Here is a 24,997-nt window from a genome sequence, read left to right as displayed (position 1 = left end):
CCTATTCCTAAAGCCAAAGACTGTACGTGAAAAACAAACTACGTACTAATAACTCTTCTGAATATTGATGGAAAAATCCTCAACAAAATACTAAACCAACTCAGCAGCATATTAAAAGGATTATATACCATGGTCACTTTGGATTTATTTCTAAAACACAAGGACAGTTTAGTATATGAAACCTAAGAAGAGCTCCTTATATCATATGAACTGAATGACAGGGGGAAATAACATACAATAATCTCAACTGATGCACAAAAGCATTTGACAAAATTCAACATCCATGTTATGGTAAAAACTCTAAGCGAACTTCAATTTTATAATGGGGTGTTATCAACCATAGTTACTATGTCAGATCCTGAGACTTATCCATCTTATAGCTGAAAGTATTACTTAAATGTTTTCACCAAAGGTAAATAGAAGATAAGTATGTGAGATGATGGGGGTGTTGATGAACGAGATGGGAGAAATCCTCCCACCATGCATATATGTATCAGGTCATCACAATGTACACTTTGAGTATCTTACAATTTTGTCCATTATACCTCAATAGGTATGAAAAATACCACAGGAACATAAGTAAAGGAGCACAAGGCAAAGCAGCCAAATAAAAAGGAGTTTTGTAGGGACGCCTGGATGGCTCAGTCAGTTAAGCCACCGCCTTCGGCTTGGGTCATGGTCCCAGGACTCCTTGCTCGGCAGGGACCCTGCTTCTCTCTCTGCCTCTGCCTGACACCTTGCCTGCTTGTGCTTCCTCTCTCTCTCTGACTAAATAAATCAATAAAATCTTTAAAAAAAAAAAAAGAGTTTTGTAGTGAGTCAAGTTTGGTTGTTTCAAATTCTAATTTTTCATTTACCATCTTTATAAACACATGCAAGTACCTACCCTAAGACTGCCAAGATTCAAGTTCCTTGATTACAAAATTGGGATGCTTCCTACATCAAAAGGATATTTGTTATTTACGAAAACATTGGACAGACTTTTAGCAAAGCTTCAGTTATTATGATAAAGAAATCAGTGAGGGTGCCTGGGTGGCTTCAGCTCAGGTCATGATCCTGGAGTCCCGGGATCGAGTCCTGCATCAGGCTCCTAGCTCCACGGGGAGTCTGCTTCTCCCTCTAACCTTCTTCCCTCTCCTGCTCTCTCTCACTGTCTCTCTCTCAAATAAATAAATGGAATCTTAAAAAAAAAAAAAAAGTTAAGAAATCAGTGAAATGTATATTTCTATGGGGTAAGCAGAGCTTAATGCACTGACCAAAACATAGTCAGCACTCAGGATACTATGACAGAACTCAATCTCATGTTCTTCTCATTCTGGAGTTCTTATAGCAAAACTCTATTGCCCATATAGCCCTTACCACATCTGGTCATTAACTGCTACCTAAATTTTCACACATTCAAAGTTTTATCCCATTAGATTACACACTCCCTAAAATTCCCACAAGATAAAATTCTGTGTGTTTTGGGGAATTTCCTCTCATATCATTTAAACCATGTTTGATAATGGATAATATAATAGATACTTATTTAATTTAAAAAAAAAAACACTTAAAAGAGAGGAATAAAATGGATTTTCTTCAACCTGATAAAGGGCATTCATGAAAACCCAAAGTCAGTATCATAACTTTAAGAGACTGAGCTTTTCCTCTAAGATTAGGAAAAAGATAAGCATGACTATTATCACTCCTTCTTTTAACACAACATTGGAAGTCTTAGCTAGAGCATGGGGAAAAAAAAAAGAATTCAAATTAGAAAGAGGTAACATTAGCCTGTCCATAGACAGTATGCAAAAAAAATAATCCACCAAAAACCACTAATTGACCTAATAAACAAATTTAGCCAAGTTACAAGATACAAAATTGACATGCAAAATCAGTTGTGTTTCTATACACTAACAATGAACAATCCAAAAACAAAATTTAGAAAGTAGTTCTAGGGCACCTGGTTGGCTCAGTCGTTAAGCATCTGCCTTCAACCCAGGTCCATATTGGCTCCCTGCTCAGTGGGAAGTCTGCTTTCTCCTCCCCCCACTCCCTGCTTGTGTTCCCTCTCTCACTGTATCTCTCTCTCTCTCTCTCTCTCTCTGTAAAATAAATAAAATCTTAAAAAAAAAGATAATAGTTCTATTTATAATAGCATCAAAAATATAATATTTAGGAGTAAATAACCAACAAGGCATAATACTTGTATACCAAAAACTACTAAAAATTACTGAAAGAAATCAAAGGAGACACAAATAAATGGAAAGACATCTCATGTCCATGGGTTGGAATATTTAATATTGTTAAGATGTCAGTGCTACTGCAAACCATTCATAGATTCTATACAAATTTTATCAAAATATCAGTGACAATATTTTCAGAAAAAGAAAAAAGTCCATCCTAAAATTCACTGAAACCTCAAGGGACAAAGAAAAGCCAAAACAATTTCGAAAATCAAAGCTGTAAATCTCATACTTGCTGATTTTAACACTACAAAGCTACAAAAACAAACATGTCTGCTTCTGATATAGAGAAAGAGAGACAAACAGAATAAACTAGTAAAGAAATAAACTCTCAAATGATTTGGAACAAGAGTACCAAGATCATCAAAGGAGGTAAGGACAGCCTTGCCAACAAATGGTAGTAGGTAAGGGAGATGTCCACATTGAAATGTACGAGTCTGAACTCTTACCTTATGCTATATGTAAAAAGTTAGCTCAAAAAAATCAAAGATCCAAACAGAAGAGCTAAAATTGTAAAACTCCTGGAATAAAATGTAGAATAAAAGATGCATGACATTACATTTTGCAGTGGTTTGTTTATGTAACAACAAAAGCATCTGGACAAAAGAAAAGCATAGTTATATGCAAAGGAGATTAATATCCAAAATAATAATAGTAATAAAGAACTCTAATTCAACAACAAAGTCAATTAAATAGTGGGCAAAAGCTCAAAAGTAGCCATTTCTTCAAACAAGACATACAAATCACCAATAAATACATGAAAAGATAATAATATCACTAACCATAAAGGAAATGCAAATCAACAGCACAATAAGACACTTCACACACATTAGGGTAGCAAGTTACTTAAAAACAAAACAAAACAAAAACCACTTAAAATAATGAGTGTTGGCCAAGATGCAGAGAAACTGCAAGACTGAATTATGCTTTGTTGGTGGGGACACAAAATGGTGGAGGCTTTGTGTACGGTGGTTTCTCCAAAAAATTTAAAACTGAATTACTATAGGATCCGGTGATTCTACTTCTGGGTATAAGCATATGGACTGAAGTTGTGTGCCTCTCTAAAATGTGTATGTGAGGGACGCCTGGGTGGCTCAGTTGGTTAAGCAGCTGCCTTCGGCTCAGGTCATGAACCCAGCGCCCTGGGATCGAGTCCTGCATCAGGCTCCTTGCTCGGTGGGGAGCCTGCTTCTCCCTCTGTCTCTGCCTGCCATTCTGTCTGCCTGTGCTCACTCGCTCTCGCGCTCTCTCTGATAAATAAATAAAATCTTTAAAATGTGTATGTGAAAATCTAACTCCCAGTGTAGCTCTCTCTAGAGATGGGGCCTCTTAGGAAGTAATAAAGGTGCAATGAGGTCATAATAAGAGTGGGACTCTGATCTGATAGTATTAGTATCCTTATAAAGCAACAGCAGAGTGCCCACTTTCTTTCTCCTTCTGCATATATTAGCCAAGACCACCTGAGGATATAATGAGAAAGCGGTATGCCATACCACTTGCAAGCCAAGAAGAAAGCACTCATGGGAAACCAAAACCTTGAACCTGAACTTTTAGGCTCCAGAATTGTGGGGAAAAAATTGTACTGTTTAAACCATTCAGGCTGGGATTTTGTTACAGAAGCCCAAAAGCACAGATATAATATTTATGCACAAGATCTCAAAGCAGGATCTCAAAGAGGTATCTGCACACCATGTTCGCTGCAGAATTATTCACAATAGCCTTAAGGTAGAAACAACTCCAATTTCCATTGACAGTTGAATGGATAAAATATAAATGTGGTACATACATGTGGATAGAAAAGATGTAGTATAATTCACAGGAATAAAAGACACGGCATAAGGAATATAATCAATTATATTCTAATAGCATTGTATGGGGATAGATGGTAGTTACACTTGTGGTAAACACAGCATAACGCATAAACTTGTCAGATCACTGTGTATACAGTCACCTGAACTTAATATAACATTGTGTGTCAACTATACTCAAATAAAAAATTATAAAATAAAAAAAGATGTGGTACATAAATTTAAGGTGAACTAATGTGAAACAAATACGGGAATGTGAACCTATGAAAAGTAATGCAGAATGTGTTGAAAATGTGTGATGGTAACCTATCACACATTTCCAAGAATGTGAATGTGGTCCATCCATACAATGGAATATTATTCAATCTTAAAAAGAAAGGAATTTTGACTTATGATACAACACAGATGCTAAGTGAAATAAGCCAAGCACAAAAGGACAAATACTATATAAAGGTACCTGTAGTAGTCAAATTTATAGACCGAAAGAAGAATGGTGATTGTCAGGGCATAAAGGAAGAGGGGACTGGGGACTTAATGTTTAATAGGTACAGAATTTCATATGAGGAAGATGAAAAAAGTTCTAGAGATGGATGGTGCTGAAGGTTAATACAACAATGTAAGTGTACTTAATGCTATGAAACTGTACCTTTAAATATGCTTGAAACATTATCTTATGTATTAATGTGATACATTACATAGGGTCATCAGGTCACAAATATGTAAAGTGTGATTATGCCAAAAACTGCATACAAGATTTCTCCTACATTGCTATTACAAAAGTGTCATACACCAAATTTGGAAAACAGATTGATATATTTTAGTGAATTTCATAAATTCTGACCCAGTATTAAGTAAAGACTCTGAAGAATCTTAGATACTAACATGTATAACCAAAGATATTCATAAAGCATTATTCATCATGGCAAAAAAAAACGGAAATAGAAAGCAACTTCAAATAACGAAACAGATATATACACCTTAATATATTCATATAATAGAATATTACATAGAAAAAGAAACTTTTTTCTTTAAAGATTTTATTTACTTATTGGACAGACAGAGATCACAAGTAGGCAGAGAGGCAGGCAGGGATGGTGGGAATCAGGCTCCCCGCCAAGCAAAGAGCCCAATCAATGTGGGGCTCAATCCCAGGACCCTGAGATTATGACCTGAGCCGAAAGCAGAGGCTTTAACCCACTAAGCCACCCAGGCACCCCCAGAATAAGAAACTTTTAAAGATACTATAACCATAAAAATATGAATGAATTTCACAAATACAGTCCACAATAATGTGCATCAATTAAAATGGCCTACTATTAGATCCTCAGGCTAGATTTTTAAAAATCCAACTTTATGCTGTTAAAGGAACTGTGTAAATAGTAACGAAGTTAATTTTTACCAGTGATACACTCAAATAAAATATGAACCACAATGTTCTCTTATATAACTTGATGAACAATTTAAAACTGGTAGCATTAAAAAAAAAATAAAGAAGGTGGTTTATCCTCTCTAGACATCAAGACATTTAATAAATTTAGTAATTACCACAGATCAGTAAAACAAAAGAAGGACCCCTTAAAAGACATATATATGGTATGTACCCTTATTTTAGATCTGAGGATTAAGAAAATTTTGACGTTAATCAAATTCATTACTAGAAAAAATTTTTAATGATTGTGAGGCAGGTAAATATTTTCTAGAAAGGAATAAAGAAAAGGGGCAATAAGACATACTACATGATAACAACAAAGAATATGTACCAAAAAACAAAGTCCACAATGTTCAAAAACAAGTAGTAAGAAAACTCCAATTCTAACTTATAACAAATTAATCAGAAATTCAGTCTCACTGGGTATGAAAAAAAAGGACAGATTTTAGGCCACCAGAAATAATGGGAAAAATTCAGTGAAATAGAATCAAGAGCTTTAAAATCTGCGTATATATAACCTTCACATGTGTCAATGATATTTTAAGAAGCTCAGCAAAAAGCAAGAGTTGGAAGCCTGAATAAACCAAGATGATGATAACTATGCTGGGGGGACAGAGGTCAGATTGTGAATCTGGCATGTTATTAAAACAGAAATCAACAATCTTCAGAAGAAAAATAAACCAGAAGATGCTACATAGTACTATCCATAAAGTTGAGTATATATCATAAAAATTACTAGATTTTCAAAGACACAGAAAACTGTGACTCATAGTCAAGAGAAAAAAGATCAATAGAAACAGATCCAAAATAACACAGATATGGTAATTCACCATAAAGACTTTAAAGCAGCTAGCATAAATGTATTCAAGGACATACATTATCATAATAACTAAGCAGATTGGAAAACTGAATCATAGAAATGGAAGTTCTAAGGCACATAAAATTCTAGACCCCAAAACTAAAATATTAAAAAAAAAAAAACCTAGAAGTATTTAGTAGCAAAATAATGACAAAAGTAGAATACTCAGTAAATATGAAGATATACCAACAGGAATTGCCCATTCTGCAGAATAAAGAGAAACAAAAGTTTCAAAACATCAATAGACAGTGATACCAGCAAAAGTACTGGTAACTCCAAAAGGCTTTCCCAACCAAAAAAAAAAAAAACATGAAAAAAAAAAAAAAAATCAAGCAAAAACTCTCAGAGTGGGGCACCTGGGTAGCTCAGTGGGTTAAAGCCTCTGCCTTCGGCTCAGGTCATGATCCCAGGGTCCTGGGATTGAGCCTGGCATCGGGCTCTCTGCTCAGCAGGGAGTCTGCTTCTCCCCCTCCCTTCTCTCTGCCTGCCTGTCTGCCTACTTGTGATCTCTGTCTGTCAAATAAATAAAAAAAACAAAAAAACTAAAAAACAAAACAAATCTCAGAGTTAACTAGAAAAACAACATACTGGAAATAGTAATATGGCAGAAATGCTTTTTCTTATCTGTAATTACTTTTAACACAAATGGATTAAAGTCCACGGTCAGAGGTAGAAGACTGACAGAATGAATAAATAAAACACAACACTATATACAACCCGGAGAAGACTCACTTCAGATCAAAAGAAACAAACAGGTTGAAAATGAAAGAATAGAAAAAGATACTCCATGAAAATAGTAACAAAAAAAAGCTAGATGGCTGTACTAATATAGAAACAGTCAAAAACTGTTATAAGAGGAAAAGAAGGAAACTATACACTTATAAAAGGGTCAATTCACCAAGATATAACAATTATAAAAATATATACAACAGACACTAGGAACACAAAATATATAAAGCAAACTGACAGAATTAAGGGAGAAATTGAAAGCTTTATGGTAATAATTAGAGATTTCATTACCTCACTTCAAATCATGGAGTTTTATTTTTTTAAAGATTTATTTGACAGAAAGAGAGAGAGAAAGTATGCACACAAGTAGGCAGAGAGGCAGGCAGAGGGAGAGGTAGAAGCAGGCTCCCTGCTCCCAAGACCTTGGGATCATAATCTGAGCCAAAGACAGATGCTTAATCAACAGAGCTACCCAGGAGCCTGTGGATCAAGTTTTAGAAAGAAGATCAGCAGAGGACCGACAACACAATTAAGTCAATTAACCCTAACAGACATACATAAAAACACTCCACCCAAAGTGACAGAATACCCATTTTTCTCAAATGTACATGGATTGTTTCCTAGGATAAAAAATATTTGGGGCCACAATGCAGACCCTAAAAAGACTGGCATACAAATCATTTTATAATCACAACAGAATGAGGCTGGAAATCCACAACATAAGAAAAAGTGGAAAGCTCACAATTACATGGAAATTTATTTTCTCTTGAATGATCAATAGGATAAAGAAGATATCAAAAGAAAAACTGGAAATGCAAAGTTGTTTCAAAATTAGAAAATCAATCAATGCAAATTTCTATCCTAACAATGGAGGACAAGAACCATATGATTATTTTAAAAGTTGCAGATAAAGTGTGGGAGAAAATTCATTAACTTTTCATGATTACAGCAAACCAAGAATGGTAGGGGTGCTGCTTCAAACTAACAACAAGCATCAAAGAAAATCCTACTATTTTTACTGAAAGTAAAAAGTTATTTATCTCTAATATTGGGAAGGGGGCAAGAATACCTCTTTTTATTTCTAATCAACACTGTATTGGAGGAGCTAGCCAATGCAATAAAACAAGTAAAAAAATAAAAGGCATAATTATAAGACAAAGTAATAAAATTGCTTTTACTTGCACATGGTATATTTATTCATTCAAGAAAAATACAGAGTACACAAAATAATTTTGATATCTAATCAGTGAATTCAAAAGTCACGTGGTCCAGGTCAGTATTTATTAATCAACTGTACTTTCTTTCTTCCTGTGGGTGCCACTGAATAAGCACATTAAAATCTCCCCTGCCACTGCTGTCATGTCTAAATCAGAGTCTCCCAAGGAGCCCAGATAACTGTGGAAGCTCATCATCAGTGGTTTGGTCTTTGGAACAGCCAATAAGAGTCTGAGGAGCCATGGTAAGCAATGGGGAATGTTCATGGACTGTGTAGTAATGAGAGATCCAAACACCAAGCACTTGGGAGGTTTTGTCTGTCACATATGCCACTGCAGAAGAGGTGGGTGCAGCCACGAACACAATGCCATACAAGGTGGATGGAAGAGTTGTCGAACCAAAGTGGGCTGTCTCAAGAGAACATCTGCAAAGATCTGGTGCCTACTTAACTGTGAAGAAGATTTTTGTTGGTGGCATTAAAGAAGACACTGAAGTACATCACCCAAGAGATTTTGAAAAGTATGGGAAAACTGAAGTGATTGAAATCATGACTAAAATAATAGCCAGAAGAAAGGCTTTGCTTTTGTAATATTTGATGACCATGACTCTGCAGACAAGATTATCATTCAGAAACACCATATTGTGAATGATCACAACTGTGAAGTAAGATAAGCCCTACCTAAGTGAAAGATGGCTAGTGCTGCATCCAGCCAAAGAGGTCGATGTGGTTCTGGAAACTTTGGTGGTATTCATGGAGAAACTTCAGGAAACGAGGTGGCTTTGGTGGCAGTCAAGGTGGTGGTGAATATGGAAGCACTGGGGATGGTTATCATGGACATCGTAATGATGGAAGCTATTCTGGAAGTGAGAGAGAATGCAATGATTCTGTCAACTACAACAATCAATCTTCTCATTTTGAATCCAAGGAATAAGGGAAATTTTGGAGGCAGAAGCCCTAACCCCTAACATGGTACAGGTCAGTGTTCTGGCAAACCACACAACAAAGGTGGCTATGGTGGTTAGAGCAGAAAGAGGAGCTATGACAGTGGTGGAGCATTTTAATTAATGTCAATTAAAAAAGCTGATCAGGGGAGGAGAGCAGAGAATGACAGGTATACGAGATTTATGAACTCAGCCAAACACAGTGGTGGCAGGTCCTAACTGCCACAAAGAAGACATATTTCAGACAATACTCACATGCATGGAAAAAAACTCAAGGACTGTATTTGTCATGAATAGTGTAACAGATTGTTTTAGTTTCTGTTCCATTGAGAATGCAAAGCATTACAACAAAGGGTTTTAATGTAGACCTTTTTTTGCACCCATGCTACTGACTGCTAAATTTAACAGTCTGATCATGATGCTGAAAGACTATATCTTTTGAAAAATGTAGTATAAACTCAGGCTACTCTGAAGCCATTCTGGTAAACTACCCCAACAATGTGAAGTTAGAATTCCTTCAAGATGATTCCAGGTTCCATTCAAAACTGATATACAACCTGCCCAGGCACAGAAGCCATTGTCTTCAGAACCTTCGATATAATTGAAATGACACACTAAATCAGTTGTGACTTGGAGTTCACCATTTACCCAAGCAAAGTCAAAGGGTTTATCTGGTTATTCAATATGATTGTTGGCACATCCTATGTAACATACCTAAATTGAATTATGGTATCAGATAAAATTATAAATGGGAACAAAGCCTGTGTATCATACAATATCATATCATATGCAATCAATAAATGATTTAATATCATCTTCAAAAAAATCCACTGCACTCTTATATGCTAACTGAAAAAAATCATAAAAAACAATTTCATTTATATTCCAAACAAATTACTAAAAACAAGAACAACAAAAAAAAAAACAAACCATACCATCTTTCAGAATAAATCCAAGGAAAATATATGCAGACTACCAAACATCCTTGAGACAAATTTAAATTTAATTCGCACGGATGGAGGATAACCATGTTCACTGTCAGAAGAGTGTATTTGTTTGGGATGATAATCATTATCAATTTTGTGTCTAGAATCAATGTAATCTATTCAAACCACAGCAGGCTTGTTTGCAGAAATTGGCATGCTAATTCTAAACCTTATATGGTACTTCAAAAAGTAGAATGACCAAACCATTTTGGTAACATTTACCATGAAGCTTTAGGAATCAACACTGTTGTATTCCTGAAATAAAAGATACTAATGGATGGCGCAAAATCAAACCTACATGAGGATAGTCCACTGAATTTCAACAAGAGGTACAGGAAATTCTAATGGAGAGAGAGAAGTGTTTGAAGAAGTCGTGCTAGATCACCAGGACAGGATATCTGTTTGATAACCAAAAAATGATCATCAACCTTACCTTGTACCAAAGAGACATGTTAATTCAAATGGACCACAGACTTAAATGTACAACCCAAAAGTACTAAATGAAAAGCACAGGGGAAAATCTTTGTCATCGTAGAATATGTAAAGGTTTATTAGAACACAAAAACAAAAGAACCTCAGGATAAAAAATTAGTAAATTGGATTTCAGTGTTTTTCTCTCAAAACAAAAAAGCAGGCCAGTCTGGGAGAATACATTCATGCACATACAAGTTCCCCTCACTATCTGAAAGCAGAGCACACCTGGGAAACACTTTGGAAGCTGAAATGGTGCAAAGCAAAGAAGCAACTACCACTTCATGGAAGAGGAAATCCTCTTGAACCTTCTCTAGGTAAAGAAAACCTATTCTAAGGTACGTCTTTAATAAAAGCAAAGTGGCATAAAATGAAATTTCAGATGGTAGGGAAAACCTGTATATTGGAAAGTGACTTTTGTCTATACTATATTAAGAACTCTTACAACTCAGTAAGACAAAGAACCACTTAAATAATGAGAAAGATATTTAAACAGATATTGTGTAAATGAAATACCAATGTCCAATAGGAACTTGAAAATATCTTTTTAAAAGGAAATTTTAAAATTAAAACCACAATGAGATACTACTACATACACACACACTAAAAGTGCTTAAATTAAAAAGAATGACCATACTATGCCCTGGGAAGTATTTGGAATTAAATAACTAGAACTCCCCAACTTTGCTGGTAGAACATGAAATTGTACAGCCCTATGAAAATAATTTGGCTTTTTTTTTTTATAAAGTTAAACATACACTTACCGTATGACCCAGCAATCGCAGTCATAGGTATTTTCCCAGGAGAACTGAAAACATATGTCCACACAAAGACTTGTACAGGAATGTTCATAGCAGCTTTATTTGTAATGGCCTAAAACTGGAAACAACCCAAATGTCCATCATCAGGTGAATGGATAAACAGAATGTGGTATATCCATACAACGGGACACTACCCAGCAATAAACAACAAACTATTAATACATGCAATAACACTGGTGAATCTCAAAACCATTCTGCTGAGTGAAAGTATTCAAACATTATATACTGCATGACTCCACTTACGGAAAGTTATAAAAATGCAGGCTAATATATAGTGATACAAAGCATATTAAGTATTTGGGAAAGGATGTGGAAGTACTATCAATCATAACATGGCATAAGCAAAATACAGTATCGTAACAAAGATCCTTTTCTTGATTGTGGTGGTAGTTTCATGAATATATGCATGTCCAAGTCATTAAACTGTATAATTTCAAAATGAGAAGTTAATCCTAAGTCAATGTTGAGCCCAAACAAAGCAAATTACAGAAGTTAAAGAAGACAATGTGTATTCACGCAAACCAATGCTATCTGTCATTATTGATTACCGTAATAAAAAAGTTAGAAGACAAACATCCTGAATTGGAATAAAAAATAACCAAATTCTGATAACAGATATATCTGAGCATAAAGGAAAGACAATGGACTGTGAAAACCTAATTTATAGGAGGTTTCAGCTGTTTTGTATTTAAATTGCTTTAAATCTTAGAATATGAAGTGCCAATATAAATTGAATAGATGACATATTTGTTTATTCACTGGAATGATATATGTGCATAGTTGTTTACAGTATCATTCTCTATATTTCTAGATGTTTGAAATATACCATTATAAAAAAGAGATTCATTTCCAAATAGCCATAATAATTCTCTGCCCCACACACACCTTTCCCCCAAAAGCAAAACCAAACAAAAATAAACATGTGGGTACAGATAGCTTCAAAAAGAATTAAACACCTGAGGAGAAAATCATATAAATTTTACGCAAACTATTTAGAAAAAACAAGAAGAGGGAATGATTGTGATTCATTTTTTAAATAGCAGCACCCTAATACTAAAATTTTATAAATATTCTCAAAACTACAGACTGAAGTCCCTCAGGAATAGATATAAAAATCCATAACTGTTAGCACATAAAATCTGGTGATATATAGAAATTATAAATGATGATCACATGTAGTTTATATTCCATTAACTTACACAAGGTCAGTTCAACATCTGTGTATACATCAATGCATCATAAAATATAACAGATAAAAATACATGATTATCTCAATAGTGTGTAAAAAAATGACAAAATTCAATCTCATTCACAGTCAAAGAATAAAAATAAACAAGGAATAGAAGACAATCTCCTTCATCAATCAATGGTACCTCTGAAAAGCCTCCAACTAGTGTCACACCTAATGGGAAAGCCTGTGGGTTGTGACAAGGGATAGAGGAAAAAGATGCCAACTCTCACCACTCTGTTGAGCCCTTTTCTGAACATGTGGGCAATAATAACAAAGGAGATGGGAACTAATAAAAAAAGTGAGACTGCCCTTATTCCTATGTGACATGATTAGGTATAAAAAAAAATCCCCAAAATTAAAAAAACAAAACAAAACACAAAACTCAGCACAGTAACTGTGTTTAGCAAGACCACATTAGACAAAGTTAATATTTCTAGAAGAATATAGGAAAAATGCTTTATGAATCTGGGATAAACAGAAATTTCCTAGATAAACACAGTATCTTTGGGCCATTAAGAAAAAAATTGAGAAACTTAGTTTTATCAAAATTATAACTTCTCATATTTGAAAGATACCATTCAGAAAGTTGACAGAGAATACACACAGACTTATTTCCACAAAATATAAATAAATCTTTGTAAGTCTATGTTTAGAAGAAAAATAACCTGATAAAAAGGGAAGAGGAAAATATCTGAACAATTCACAAAAGAATATGTATGAGAGCTCACAGAGAACATAAGATGATACTTGGTATCACCTATTGCATGGTAACGTAAATTGTACTGCAAATGAGATAGCACTGTTCTCTGAGACAGATAAAACCTAAAAACATGGACAGTATCAAGATTGTAAGAATGTGCAGCAAGTGGAAATCTCATACATTGCTGAGATCATCCATGGATGAAAACCGTCCAACCAATACTCTATAAACATGGGCGTTTCTTAACAGTTCACACATACCTTACCATGTTACCCTACACCTTAACTCTCATGTAATTTTACCCAAGAGAAAACAATATATAACTCCACACAAAAACTCACAAAGAAATGTTCATGCATGCTTATTCACAATAGCCAAAACTAGAAACAACCGAAATGCCTATGACGAGTTGAATGGATAAACAGTTATACTTACTAAGTAGTTGTGAGTGATTATGAAGCGGTGAAAGGGAACAATTTGGGGAAAAGAAATTTCTGTATCTTTATAGTGGTATTGGTTAAATCAATGAGTAGATATGTCAGAACTCACTGAACTGTGCAATTAAAATGTTTACGCTAAAATTAAAATGTGTGCATTTATGACACCTTAATAAAGTTGATTAAAAAATATTTTAATTTTTTAATTAAAAATTAATTAATTTTAAGGTGGCTCAGTTAAATGTCCAACTCTTGATCTGAGCTCAGGCCATGACCTCAGGTCATGAGACTGCGTCCTCCATCACTCCCTATGCTGGGCCTGGAGCCTGTTTGAGATCCTTTCTCCCTCTACCCTCCCACCCACTCATTGCATTCTCTCTCTCAAAATAAATACATATATTCCCCACAAATAAAGCTCCTAGCCCAAACAGTTTCATTGGTAAATTCTGTGAAATACTTGAGGAAAAAAACGATTAATATGCATACTAATAGTATTTTTCCTTTTTATCTATAGATTAATAGTATTTTCCTTTATATATATACACACACATACATACACATGAACATATGTATCATATATACATATATAAATATATATGTATCATATATACACACATATATACATTATATATGTATCATATATATATGATTTTTCAGAATACAAAGTAAGAAAGAACACTGCCAATTTGTTTTTAGTGGCTGGCCTATTCATGATTGCTAAAACTGAGAAAGAAATTATAATAAAATGCATAATATAATATACAATTCCTTAAAATAATAGCACATTAAATTCAACAACATGTAATGATGAAGTGGAGTTTGTCCAAGGAATATAAAATTCAATACATACTTTTAAAGATTAAATATACTTTGTTGTTTTAATAAATGTGGAAAAACAGCTGACAAAATTCAACTCTCATCCATAATAAAACAGCTCAAAAACTAATAATAAATAGGAATTTCTTAATCTGATAAAGAACATGTAAAAACCAAACACTACAGTTAGCATTATACTTCAAGGTGAAATACTGTATATCTTCTTCCTAAGATTAGAAACAAGATAAGCATATTTCTTTTCATAATTTATATTAAATATTTACTCAAGGCCCCTGCAACAAGAAACTAGAAATAGGGGGTACAAATATTGACAGGAATAAGTAATACTTTATTTGCTAACCCATATGATTGTTTACATAGCAGATCAGAGGGGTCCACAAACTATTTGCTATAACTAAGTTTAGTAGATCACAGGAAGTAAATCCTACATATAAAATAAATTTGTATTTTTTTTTAACAATCAGCAATTGAAAACAATTTTAAAAACCAATTTATTGATGCGCTGCCTACTGCGCTAAGGAGGCAGGTAAAATAGAGTAAAAATATGTAAGGCATTCTCATCAAAAATGACAAAATACTGATGAGAAATTTAAGAAGCCCTAGAGAAACAGAGATACCTCTACACTGGTTTCTATAATAGCCATAGTAATTTACATTTCCACCAAGGGTATGCAAGAGTCTATTTTTCACATCCTCCCCAACACTTATCTCTTCACTTCTTGTCTTATTGATAACAATATGATGATATCTCATTGTGGTTTTGATTTTCATTTCCCTGGTGATTAGTGATTTTGCGTACCTTTCTATATACCTGTGGGCCATTGGCATGTCTTCTGGAGAAATGTCTATTCTGGTCATTTGCCTGTTTTTTAATTGGATTACTTATTTTATGCTATTGAGTTGTAGGAGATTCCTTACATATTTTGGGGATTAAGTCCATATGAGATACATGGTTTGTAAATATTTAGTCAAAATATGGAAATAACCTAAATGCCTATCCATGAATAAATGAATAAAGAAAATGTGATTTATATATACAATGGAATATTATTCAGCCTTAAGAAAGAAGGAAATTCTACCATTTGTGTCAACATGGCTGAACCTGGAAGACATTATGCTAAGTGAAATAAAGCAAACACAGCAAGACAAATACTGCGTGATTTCACTTACATGCACAATCTAAAACAGTCAAACTCAAAGGAGCCAATGGTAGAAAGGTGGTTGCCAGGGGCTGATAAGAGGGAGAAATGAGGAAATATTATAGTTTCAGTTACACAGGATGAATTAATTTCTAGAGATCAAAATATAGCAATGTAGCTATAATAAATAATACTGTATACTTGAAATTTACTTAAGGGGTAGACAGTAAGCGATCTCACCACACACATGAATGGTACCTATGTGAGATAATGGGAGGTGATGGATATGTTAATTAGCTTGTGGCAATTATTTCACAATGTATACATATATCAAAATATCAAGCTGTATATTCTATATACAATTTTATCAATTGTAACACGATAAAGATGAAAAAATAAAACAGCTCATGAATACAAAGCCACATTCTCTCCAAGTCATCATTCTATCAGGCTTACTGAAAACAGAAATTGGCCACGCTGATTCTGAAATGTATATGGAAATACAAAGAACTTTTCCAAAGGTGGCAAACACCATATATCCCATCCGAAACATTCTCAGATTGCAACCTCATTGAGCAGTAGTCTGTGTCACCTCCCTCTGAACTTGAGTAGACCTTTGTGAGTATGGCAAAAGTGACACAAGGTGACTCCTGAGGCTGGTCATAAAACACATAGCATTCCACTGTCTTCTTAGGACATAAGCTTTTAAATTCCATTGCCATACTATATTGTAATAATCCACAGTGCTGATGCTGGGCTGGTTTTAGTGCATATTACCATGAGTCAGTATGCAAATCCTCATGAATGAGAGGCATATGGCCAGAGTCAAGACAAAATTATTGCAATAGCAGGGAATAATCAGCCTAGACTGAACTCTGGTTCAGCCTAATAAACCTTAAAAGCAAGATCAGAAATGCTTAGACTGTTGCCAAACAACTTATTTGTGTGTGCCAGGACAAAATTCTCACACACACACACACACACACACACAAACAGATACACACACAAAATAGAGAAATACAGAAATATTCAATAAGCAACAAGACACACATAATGTCTGGCATTCAGTGAAAAATCAACTATATGAGAGGCAAGAAAATATGACTAATAATAAAAAGAAAAATAAATTGCCATCTCCTCTGAATAATCAGTGAGGACTAGCAGAAAACAACATTAAAATAATTAATGTAACAGTATTCCAGTAAGTTCAAATCTTAATATATGGAAGATATAAAAAGCGTTTTTTGGAGGTCAAAACTAAGATGTGTGAGATGAAAAAGTGGACGGGGTAAGATTAATGGTCTATGAAACACTGCCAGAGACAAGATGAGTAAGTGTGAAGAGGTGATGGTATACACTACAAGCCTAAAGTAACCACTAAAATAAAAACACAGACTTGTACTTAATAAGTGAACAGCAAGATTAATGCAATCATAAACTATATTCAGTTGATTTAATCAAATGAAGAAAACTAGAGAAAAAAGGGGAAAATAGGATGGGAAATAGAAAACAGTGAGATGATACGCTTAAACCTAACAATATCAACTGTCACATTAAGCTGGGTTTAAAGATCCCAATTAAAAGATAGATATTGTCAGATTAGATTTTTTTTTTTTTAAAGCAGAATCAAATTTTATGTTGCCAAACTAAATACATCTTAAATACAAAGACAAATTTAAAGTAAGGAAATAGTAAACGATATAGCATAGCATGTGTACAGGTCAGTTTTTTTTTTTAAGTATTTTATTTATTTATTTGACAAAGAGAGATCACAAGTAGGCAGAGAGGCAGGAAGAGAGAGAGAGGGAAGCAGGCTCTCTGCTGAGCAGAGAGCCCGATGCAGGACTCGATCCCAGGACCCTGAGATCATGACCCCAGCCGAAAGCAGCAGCTTAACCCACTGAACCACCCAGGCGCCCCATACAGGTCAGTTTTATGTATCAACTTGGCTAAGTAATACCTGCTAGTTATTTGGTCAAATGCTAATCTCGGCATTGCTGTGAAGGTATTGTGTAGATGTGGTTAACATTTATAATCAGTTGACTTTATTAAAGGTGATACCCTGATGGGACTGATCTACTCAGTTAAAAGGCCTAGGAGCAGAACTGAGGCTCCCCTTCCAGCAGGCCCACCCTATGGACTTTGAAATTGTTTAGCTAGCTATCAAAATCACATAAGCCAATTTCTTACAATAAATCTCTAAATATATAGTATATATTTTACTGATTCTATTTCTCTGATGGAACCTTGACTGATAAAACCTATTAACACTAACAAAAAGAAATCTTTATTACTTAATTGGCAATGTTAACATTAAGCAAACTACTAGTCAGAGGAAGACCATTATAAGGATTATTTTATAATGATAAGGGTGTTAACATAAATAGGAGGATATAATACCCTTAACCATTTATGCACAAAATGGCAGAACTTCAAGTGAAAAAAAAAAAAAAAACCTGAAAGGAATATAAAAAGAAATACATAATTCATTCACTTTCATAAGAAAGGTACATACCCTTCTTGAAATTATTAATATAATAGACAGAAAGTCAGTAAGGATATAGGAAATTTAAATAACATTAACAACCAAACTGACCCATTCAATATTTACAGAACAGTCTACCCAATGAGGGAGAAATAATATATTTTGTTAAGATATTATTTATTTGAGAGAGTGAGTGAGAGAGAGAAAGAACAAGCAGGGGGAGAGGAAGCAGCAGACTCTGTGCTGAGCAGGGAGCCTGATGAGGGACTCAATCCCAGGACCCTGAGATCATGATCTGAGCTGAAGGCAGAAACTTGCTAACTAACTGAGCCACCCAGGTGCCCCATCTTAGCATGTACACGAGATCCTACATAGGACTATCAGCTGATTTCTCAGCAGAAACCTTGCAGGCCAGAAGAAAGTGGCATGATATACTTAAAGCGCTGAAGAAAAAAAATCCTATACCTGGTAATAATGCCCTTCAAAAATCTGGGAAAAATTAAGCTGTTCCCAGATAAAGAAAAGCTGAGGGAGTTCAAGATCACTATACCTGCCCTAAAATAAATGTAAAAGGGAGTCCTCCCAGTAGAAATGAAAGAATGCTAGACAGTAACTCAAAGCCAGGTAACTATTAAAGATCTTTGGTAAGGTAAATATATGAGGAGTATAAATGTGGGTATTAGTATTATTATTTAGATTTGTAACCACATTTTTGTTTTCCGAAGGATTTAGGAGACAAATGCATAAAAATAATTACAATTTCTGTTTTGGGGCACACAATATTAAAGATATAATTTGGGACACAAATAATTTAAAGAGAATGTAGAGCTTTTATATTTGAATAAATTTAAGTTTGTATCAGTTAACATTAGACTGTTAGAAAGTTAGGTTGTCATATGTCATCCCCATTATAACCACAGAGAAAATAGTTTTGCTATACATACAAAGGAAACAAGAAGGTAATCAAAAAGTATCACTATAATAAATCAACTAAATAGAAAAGAAGGTATAAATGGAAGAAATAAGGAACAAAAAAGTTTTAAGAAGGGGCGCCTGGGTGGCTCAGTGGGTTAAAGCCTCTGCTCAGGTCATGATCTCAGAGTCCTGGGATTGAGCCCTGCATCGCATCGGGCTCTCTGCTCAGCAGGGAGCCTGTTTCCTCCTTTCTCTGCCTACTTGTGATCTCTGTCTGTCAAATAAATAAATAAAATCTTAAAAAAAAAAGTTTTAAGAAACACAGAAAACAAATAATAAAAAACCTGAGGTCCTTAAAAGGAATAAATTTAAATATAACTGGATTAACCTCTTTAATCAAAAGAGACCACATAGCAAATAATAAAAAATGATGTGACTACAGTTAACCATGAGAGACCCAAATGGACCTAAGATGCAAATAGGCTAAAAGTAAAAAACAAAACAAAAAACAAAACAAACAAACAAACAAAAAACAGAGAAAGTTACAACATGCAAATAAGAACCAAAAGAAAGTTGGGGTGGATACCTAATTATCAGACGAAATGGACTTTCAGACAAAAACTGTTACAAAATAAAAGGATGAGACATTACATATTGATGAAGGACAATTCAGTTCATCAACAAGACAGAGCAATTATAAACATGTATGCATCGCACCTAACAACAGAGTCCCAAAATATATACAGCAAAATAATAGAATTGAAAGGAAAAAGAGTTATTCAAAATAATGACTTGAAAACCCCACTTTTAACAGTTAACAACCAAACAAAATATCAATACAAGGCTTGAACAAAACTATAAACCAACAGGACTTAAGAGACATACACAGAAGCCTGCACTAGAATAGCTAGATAAACATTTTTTTTTTTTAAAGATTTTATTTATTTATTTGACAGAGAGAAATTACAAGTAAGCAGAGAGGCAGGCAGAGAGAGGAGGAAGCAGGCTCCCTGCTGAGCAGAGAGCCCGATGCGGGACTTGATCCCAGGACCCTGAGATCATGACCCGAGCCGAAGGCAGCGGCTTAACCCACTGAGCCACCCAGGCGCCCTAGATAAACATTTTTATCAAAGGCACATGGGACATTCTCCAGGACAGACCATAAGTTGGGCGACAAAAAAAGAAGTCAATACATTTTAAAAGATTGAAATCACTGAAGTATCTTTTCTAATCCCAAGAGAGTAAAGCTAGAAATGAATAAAGAATGAACAGTGGAAAATTCACAAATATTTGGAAATCAAACAATATATTCTTAAACAATCAATGTATTGATTAACAAACACAAAGTAAATAAATACTATGAGAGAAATAAAATTAAAAATACAATATACCAAAACTTATGGGATGCAGGAAAATATGTACTAAGAGTTTCATTTATACCCCCCAACACATACAACAAAAAAGAAGCAAGATCTCAAATTAATAAACAAGCTTAAGGTATTAGGAAAAGTGGAACAAACTGAGCAGAAAGCAAACAGAATGAAGGAAATAATAAAGCTTAAAGGTGAGTATAATACATATATATATATAGTACATATAATATATACAATATGGAAAAATCAACAAAACCCAAAGTTGGTTCTTTTGAAAAGATCCACAAAATTGACAACTTCATGCAGACTAAGACTAAGTGAGAAAAGACTCAAGACACTAAAATCACAATACTAGTGAATGTAGGAACATTACTACTGATTTTACATATTACATAAATTATATATGAATAACTATACACCAACAAACTGAATAACCTAGATGAAATGGGAAAATTTCTAGAAACACATGTTCCACTAAAAATGACACATAAAGAAATAAAAAATCTGAATAGATCTATAACTGAATATATAACTGGTAAGATATTGGATCAATAACCAAAAACCTTCCCATAAGGAATAGCCCAGGATTACACAGCTTCCCTGGTGAAATCTACTAAAGTTTACAAGAAGTAACACCTATTCTTTTTTCAAACTCATCCAGAAGTTTGCAGATGAAGGAAAACCCCCAGAGACTACCATTACCCTGATATCAAAATCAGACAGCACAAGAAAAATACAGTTCAATATCCCTTATGAGTATAGATGTAAAAATACTCAACGAAATACAAGGAACTAAATGCAGCAACATATTAAAGGATTATACACTATGACCAAGTGCGTTTTATTCCCAGAATGCAAGAATGATTCAACGTATGAAAATTTGATCAGTGGAATACACCAAATTAACAGAATAAAGGGAGAAAAAACCCCAACATATGCTCTTCTCAGCAGATACAGAAAAAACATCTTCCCAATGTCAACACTCATTCATGACAAAAATAATCAACTATGAATGGAAGAAAAGTTCCTAAACATGTTGAAAGCCATACATGAAAGACACACAGCTAACATCATATTCAACTATGAAAGATTGAAGCTTCATCCCCAAGATCAAAATCAACACAGATGTCTACATTTGCCATTCATACTCAACATATTGGATGTTCTAGACACAGTAACCTGGTAGGAAAAAGAAAAAAAAAAGGAATCTAACTGAAAGTGAAAAATAAAATTATTTCTGTACATAGATCTGATCTTATGACTCTAAAAATAACCCCTATGAGTCCAATAAACAAATTTAGCAAAGTTGTACCATATTAAGTCGATACACTCATTTCTAAAATCAACAATGAGCAATTCAAGAGGAAATTTTAAAAATCATTTACAATATCATCAAAAAGAATAAAATGTTCAGAAACAAATTTAAGCAAGAAGGTAAAAGATCTGTTCAATGACAACTACACAACACTGCTGAAAGAAATTAAAGAAAACAAAAACTATTGGAAAGATCTGTATTATTGGATTAGATGACTTAATATCATTAAGGTTAATATTCTAATACTACTCAAATTAATCTATAGATTCAATGCAATCCCTATCAAATAAAACCCCAATTGTGTCAGTTTTTTTTTTTTTTTCAGAACAAAATCAAACATCATCCTAAAATCCATACAGAAACTCAAGTATCTACAAGTAACTAGAAAATCTTGAAAAAGAAAGGGGAAATTGGAGGAATCCCATTTCCTGATTTCAAAACTTATTACAAAGCTGGAGTGTCTGGGTGGCTCATTTGGTTAAGTGTCTGACTCCTGATTTATGTTTGGGTCACGATCTCAAGAGTCCTAGGACAGAGCCCCGTGTTGGGTTCAACATGGGGCTCTGTACTGGGTGTGGAGCCCGCTTGGTATTCTCTCCCATAGCCCCTCTCCCTGCTTGATCTCTCTTTAAAAAAAAAAAAAAAGAACAAATTAAAAAAATACCTTATCACCAAGCTATAGTTACCAAAACAGTGTGGCATAAACATGGGCACAAAGACCAATGGAAAAGAAGAGCAATCCCAGAAACAAACCCTCCCATACATGGTAAACTGATGTTTAACAAGAAAGCCAAGTTCATTCCATGGGTAAAGTATAGTCTTTTTAACAAACGATTCTGGGAAACTGAATACCCATATGCAAGTGAGTAACACTGGACCCTCACCTTACATCATCTACAAAAGTCAATTTCCAGAAGCCCTACCACGATACACCACTCCCCTGGAGATTAGGTTTCAGCCTATGAATTTTGGGGGGATACAAATATTGTCTACATCAATAAGTTTGGTGAAAGGTATCCCAAAAGCTTTGTACATTTTTCTAACTTTCCTGAAGCCTACTATTATAGCAAAATAAAAAGTTCTAAAACTATCAAGCACCTAGATATAAAAAGAAGCAAAATATTTGTAAGACCACTGAGAACAATTACAATGGGGAGACATTCACTAAAGATGTAAAGGAAGATTTTAAAATGAAGATTCATAAACATACCCATAAGCACACATGTATGCACACACACACATTAATTAACTGGAAGATACAGTATCGGTAGGGTGGCCATTCTCCCCAAATAGATTTATAGATTCAGTGAAGTCATGATCAAAATCCAATAGCCATTTTTGTAGAACTTGACAAACTGACTGAAAAATTTAAATGGAGGTGCAATGGCCTCATGATGCAAAAGGACCTGCCTTATCAGAGATCAAAACTCATGAAGTTACACTAATTGGTGAAGAGATCGGTAAGTATTGTAACAAAACAAGAAGTGCTCAGAAACATATCTACCTATACAAATACAAGTGAGCACACAGCAAAGCATGAATTTCTCAATGAATGGGCCTGTGAAATTGGGCATTCTGTGAAATGAAATCAGATTGCTTTACATAATACAGTACTACTTTACATAATACAAAACAATCCAACTGAGAGATGCTATACCACCCACTTATGCTTAAACATAAGAGTCACACTTCATTCCTCTCAACTTCTTCAAGCTTTTACAATCCATGCATAATTTTTTTTTCTTGTGCCTCTTAAACACACTAAACCTATCGCATTCTCTATGGTCATGGCCAATAGTACCTTATTAAGCAGGCCATGCTAAGTCTGGCCTTTGTATGTGTCTTCTCTCTGCAGGAAAACTCAGTTCACAGATCTCTGCACGATCTGCTTCTTATCACACGGGGCTGAACTCAAGAGTCACTTTTTGAGTGAAGCCTTCCCTGAAGTCCAATTAATGTAGACATTCAGTCCTCTGTCCAAACCCTACTTACTCTCCCTGATGGTCAGTCTCATTTGAACCCACAGCCTAGTGCATTTCCCTCCCTTCTCCTAGAACTGACATCAACAGACTCCGTCACACAGGTCCCTTCCCTTTGCGTCTGGCCAGAGAGGCTCCATTAGAGGACTGCAGTGCAGGGCATGTGTTCCCCTCTTGCTAGCTGTGGGTTCTCTGTAGTGACTGCCTCATCATATGCCCATAGCCTGCACCAGGCAGTCCATCTCTCCAGCACCAGCCCTTATAAGTTTCTGCACCTTCCTTCCTCCTCTTTATCCTTCAAAACTAGGGATGGAAAATGTTTCAAGCTGTTGTAGTCCTAGATGCCTCAACATACCTTACTGCCCCCCTTCACTCTGCCCAAACCTCTAACAATGGCACTTTCATTAAATGTTATTCAAAATACTAGTGAGTAGGCGTCTGTTTTCTGTTTAGACCCAACTGATAAACTACAGTATATCACATCACCTTGTTGAATGTTTTTCACTGGGCCTATCACCACATGTGATGATTTTATTCACTTCTCTCTTTATGAGTTGTTTGACCTGATAAATTTAAACATCAAGGAAGTAACTTTTTAGGTCATTCATCAATGTATCCCTAGGGCCTTACACTTAATAATAATAAGTACCATATACATATTACGAGATTCTAACACATTTCTGGTTGGATAAGGCATAAAATGATGCCATTATTGTAATAAAGGTATTTATGAGTTGCTGAAAGCTAAGCAGGAATTGGCTCATTGAAGGTGCAGCAAGTTATGCTCTGAAGCCAGGGTTTTATTACCACAGGTTTGGAAGTGAAGAAATGAAGGGATTGCATGTGGAATTTAGAAGTACAAGTGAGAGTAATGTGAGGTGTGGACTGAAGAGACGAGGGATGGCAGTTAGGAGGAGAAGATGATTGTCTCAGGCACACACAGAAAATGGAATTCAAAGTAGATAATTATAATAGGAATAGAGACAGAGAAATAAATTCGGGAGAAAGACACAAAATAGAATTTAACTGTGGTGGGGGGCAGTGAGGGAGAAAGAAAGGAAGGAAAAGGGAAGAAAACCTCGTGGAATGTTGTTTGGTTCA

At 34.7% G+C, this 24,997-nt stretch overlaps 1 protein-coding gene across 2 annotated transcripts in view; it reads right to left on the bottom strand.

The window, feature by feature from the left end:
- The window catches only part of ZPBP (zona pellucida binding protein), a 114,820-nt gene that overhangs the window by 4,695 nt on the left and 85,128 nt on the right, over positions 1–24,997 (bottom strand). Inside the window, exon 8 of one of the 2 annotated variants that reach the window (XR_009352753.1) lies at positions 11,429–11,543. The exons of the other annotated variant lie outside the window; for it this stretch is intronic. The gene's annotated coding sequence lies outside the window, so the exon portion shown is untranslated. The remainder of the gene's footprint in view (positions 1–11,428; positions 11,544–24,997) is intronic. 2 annotated transcript variants of the gene reach the window in all.

The sequence above is a fragment of the Mustela lutreola genome, chromosome 4, assembly GCF_030435805.1.
Source record: "Mustela lutreola isolate mMusLut2 chromosome 4, mMusLut2.pri, whole genome shotgun sequence".
Lineage (NCBI taxonomy): Eukaryota > Metazoa > Chordata > Mammalia > Carnivora > Mustelidae > Mustela > Mustela lutreola.
The sequence above is the reverse complement of the archived record's forward strand: the minus strand, read 5'-3'. Positions and strand labels throughout refer to the sequence as shown.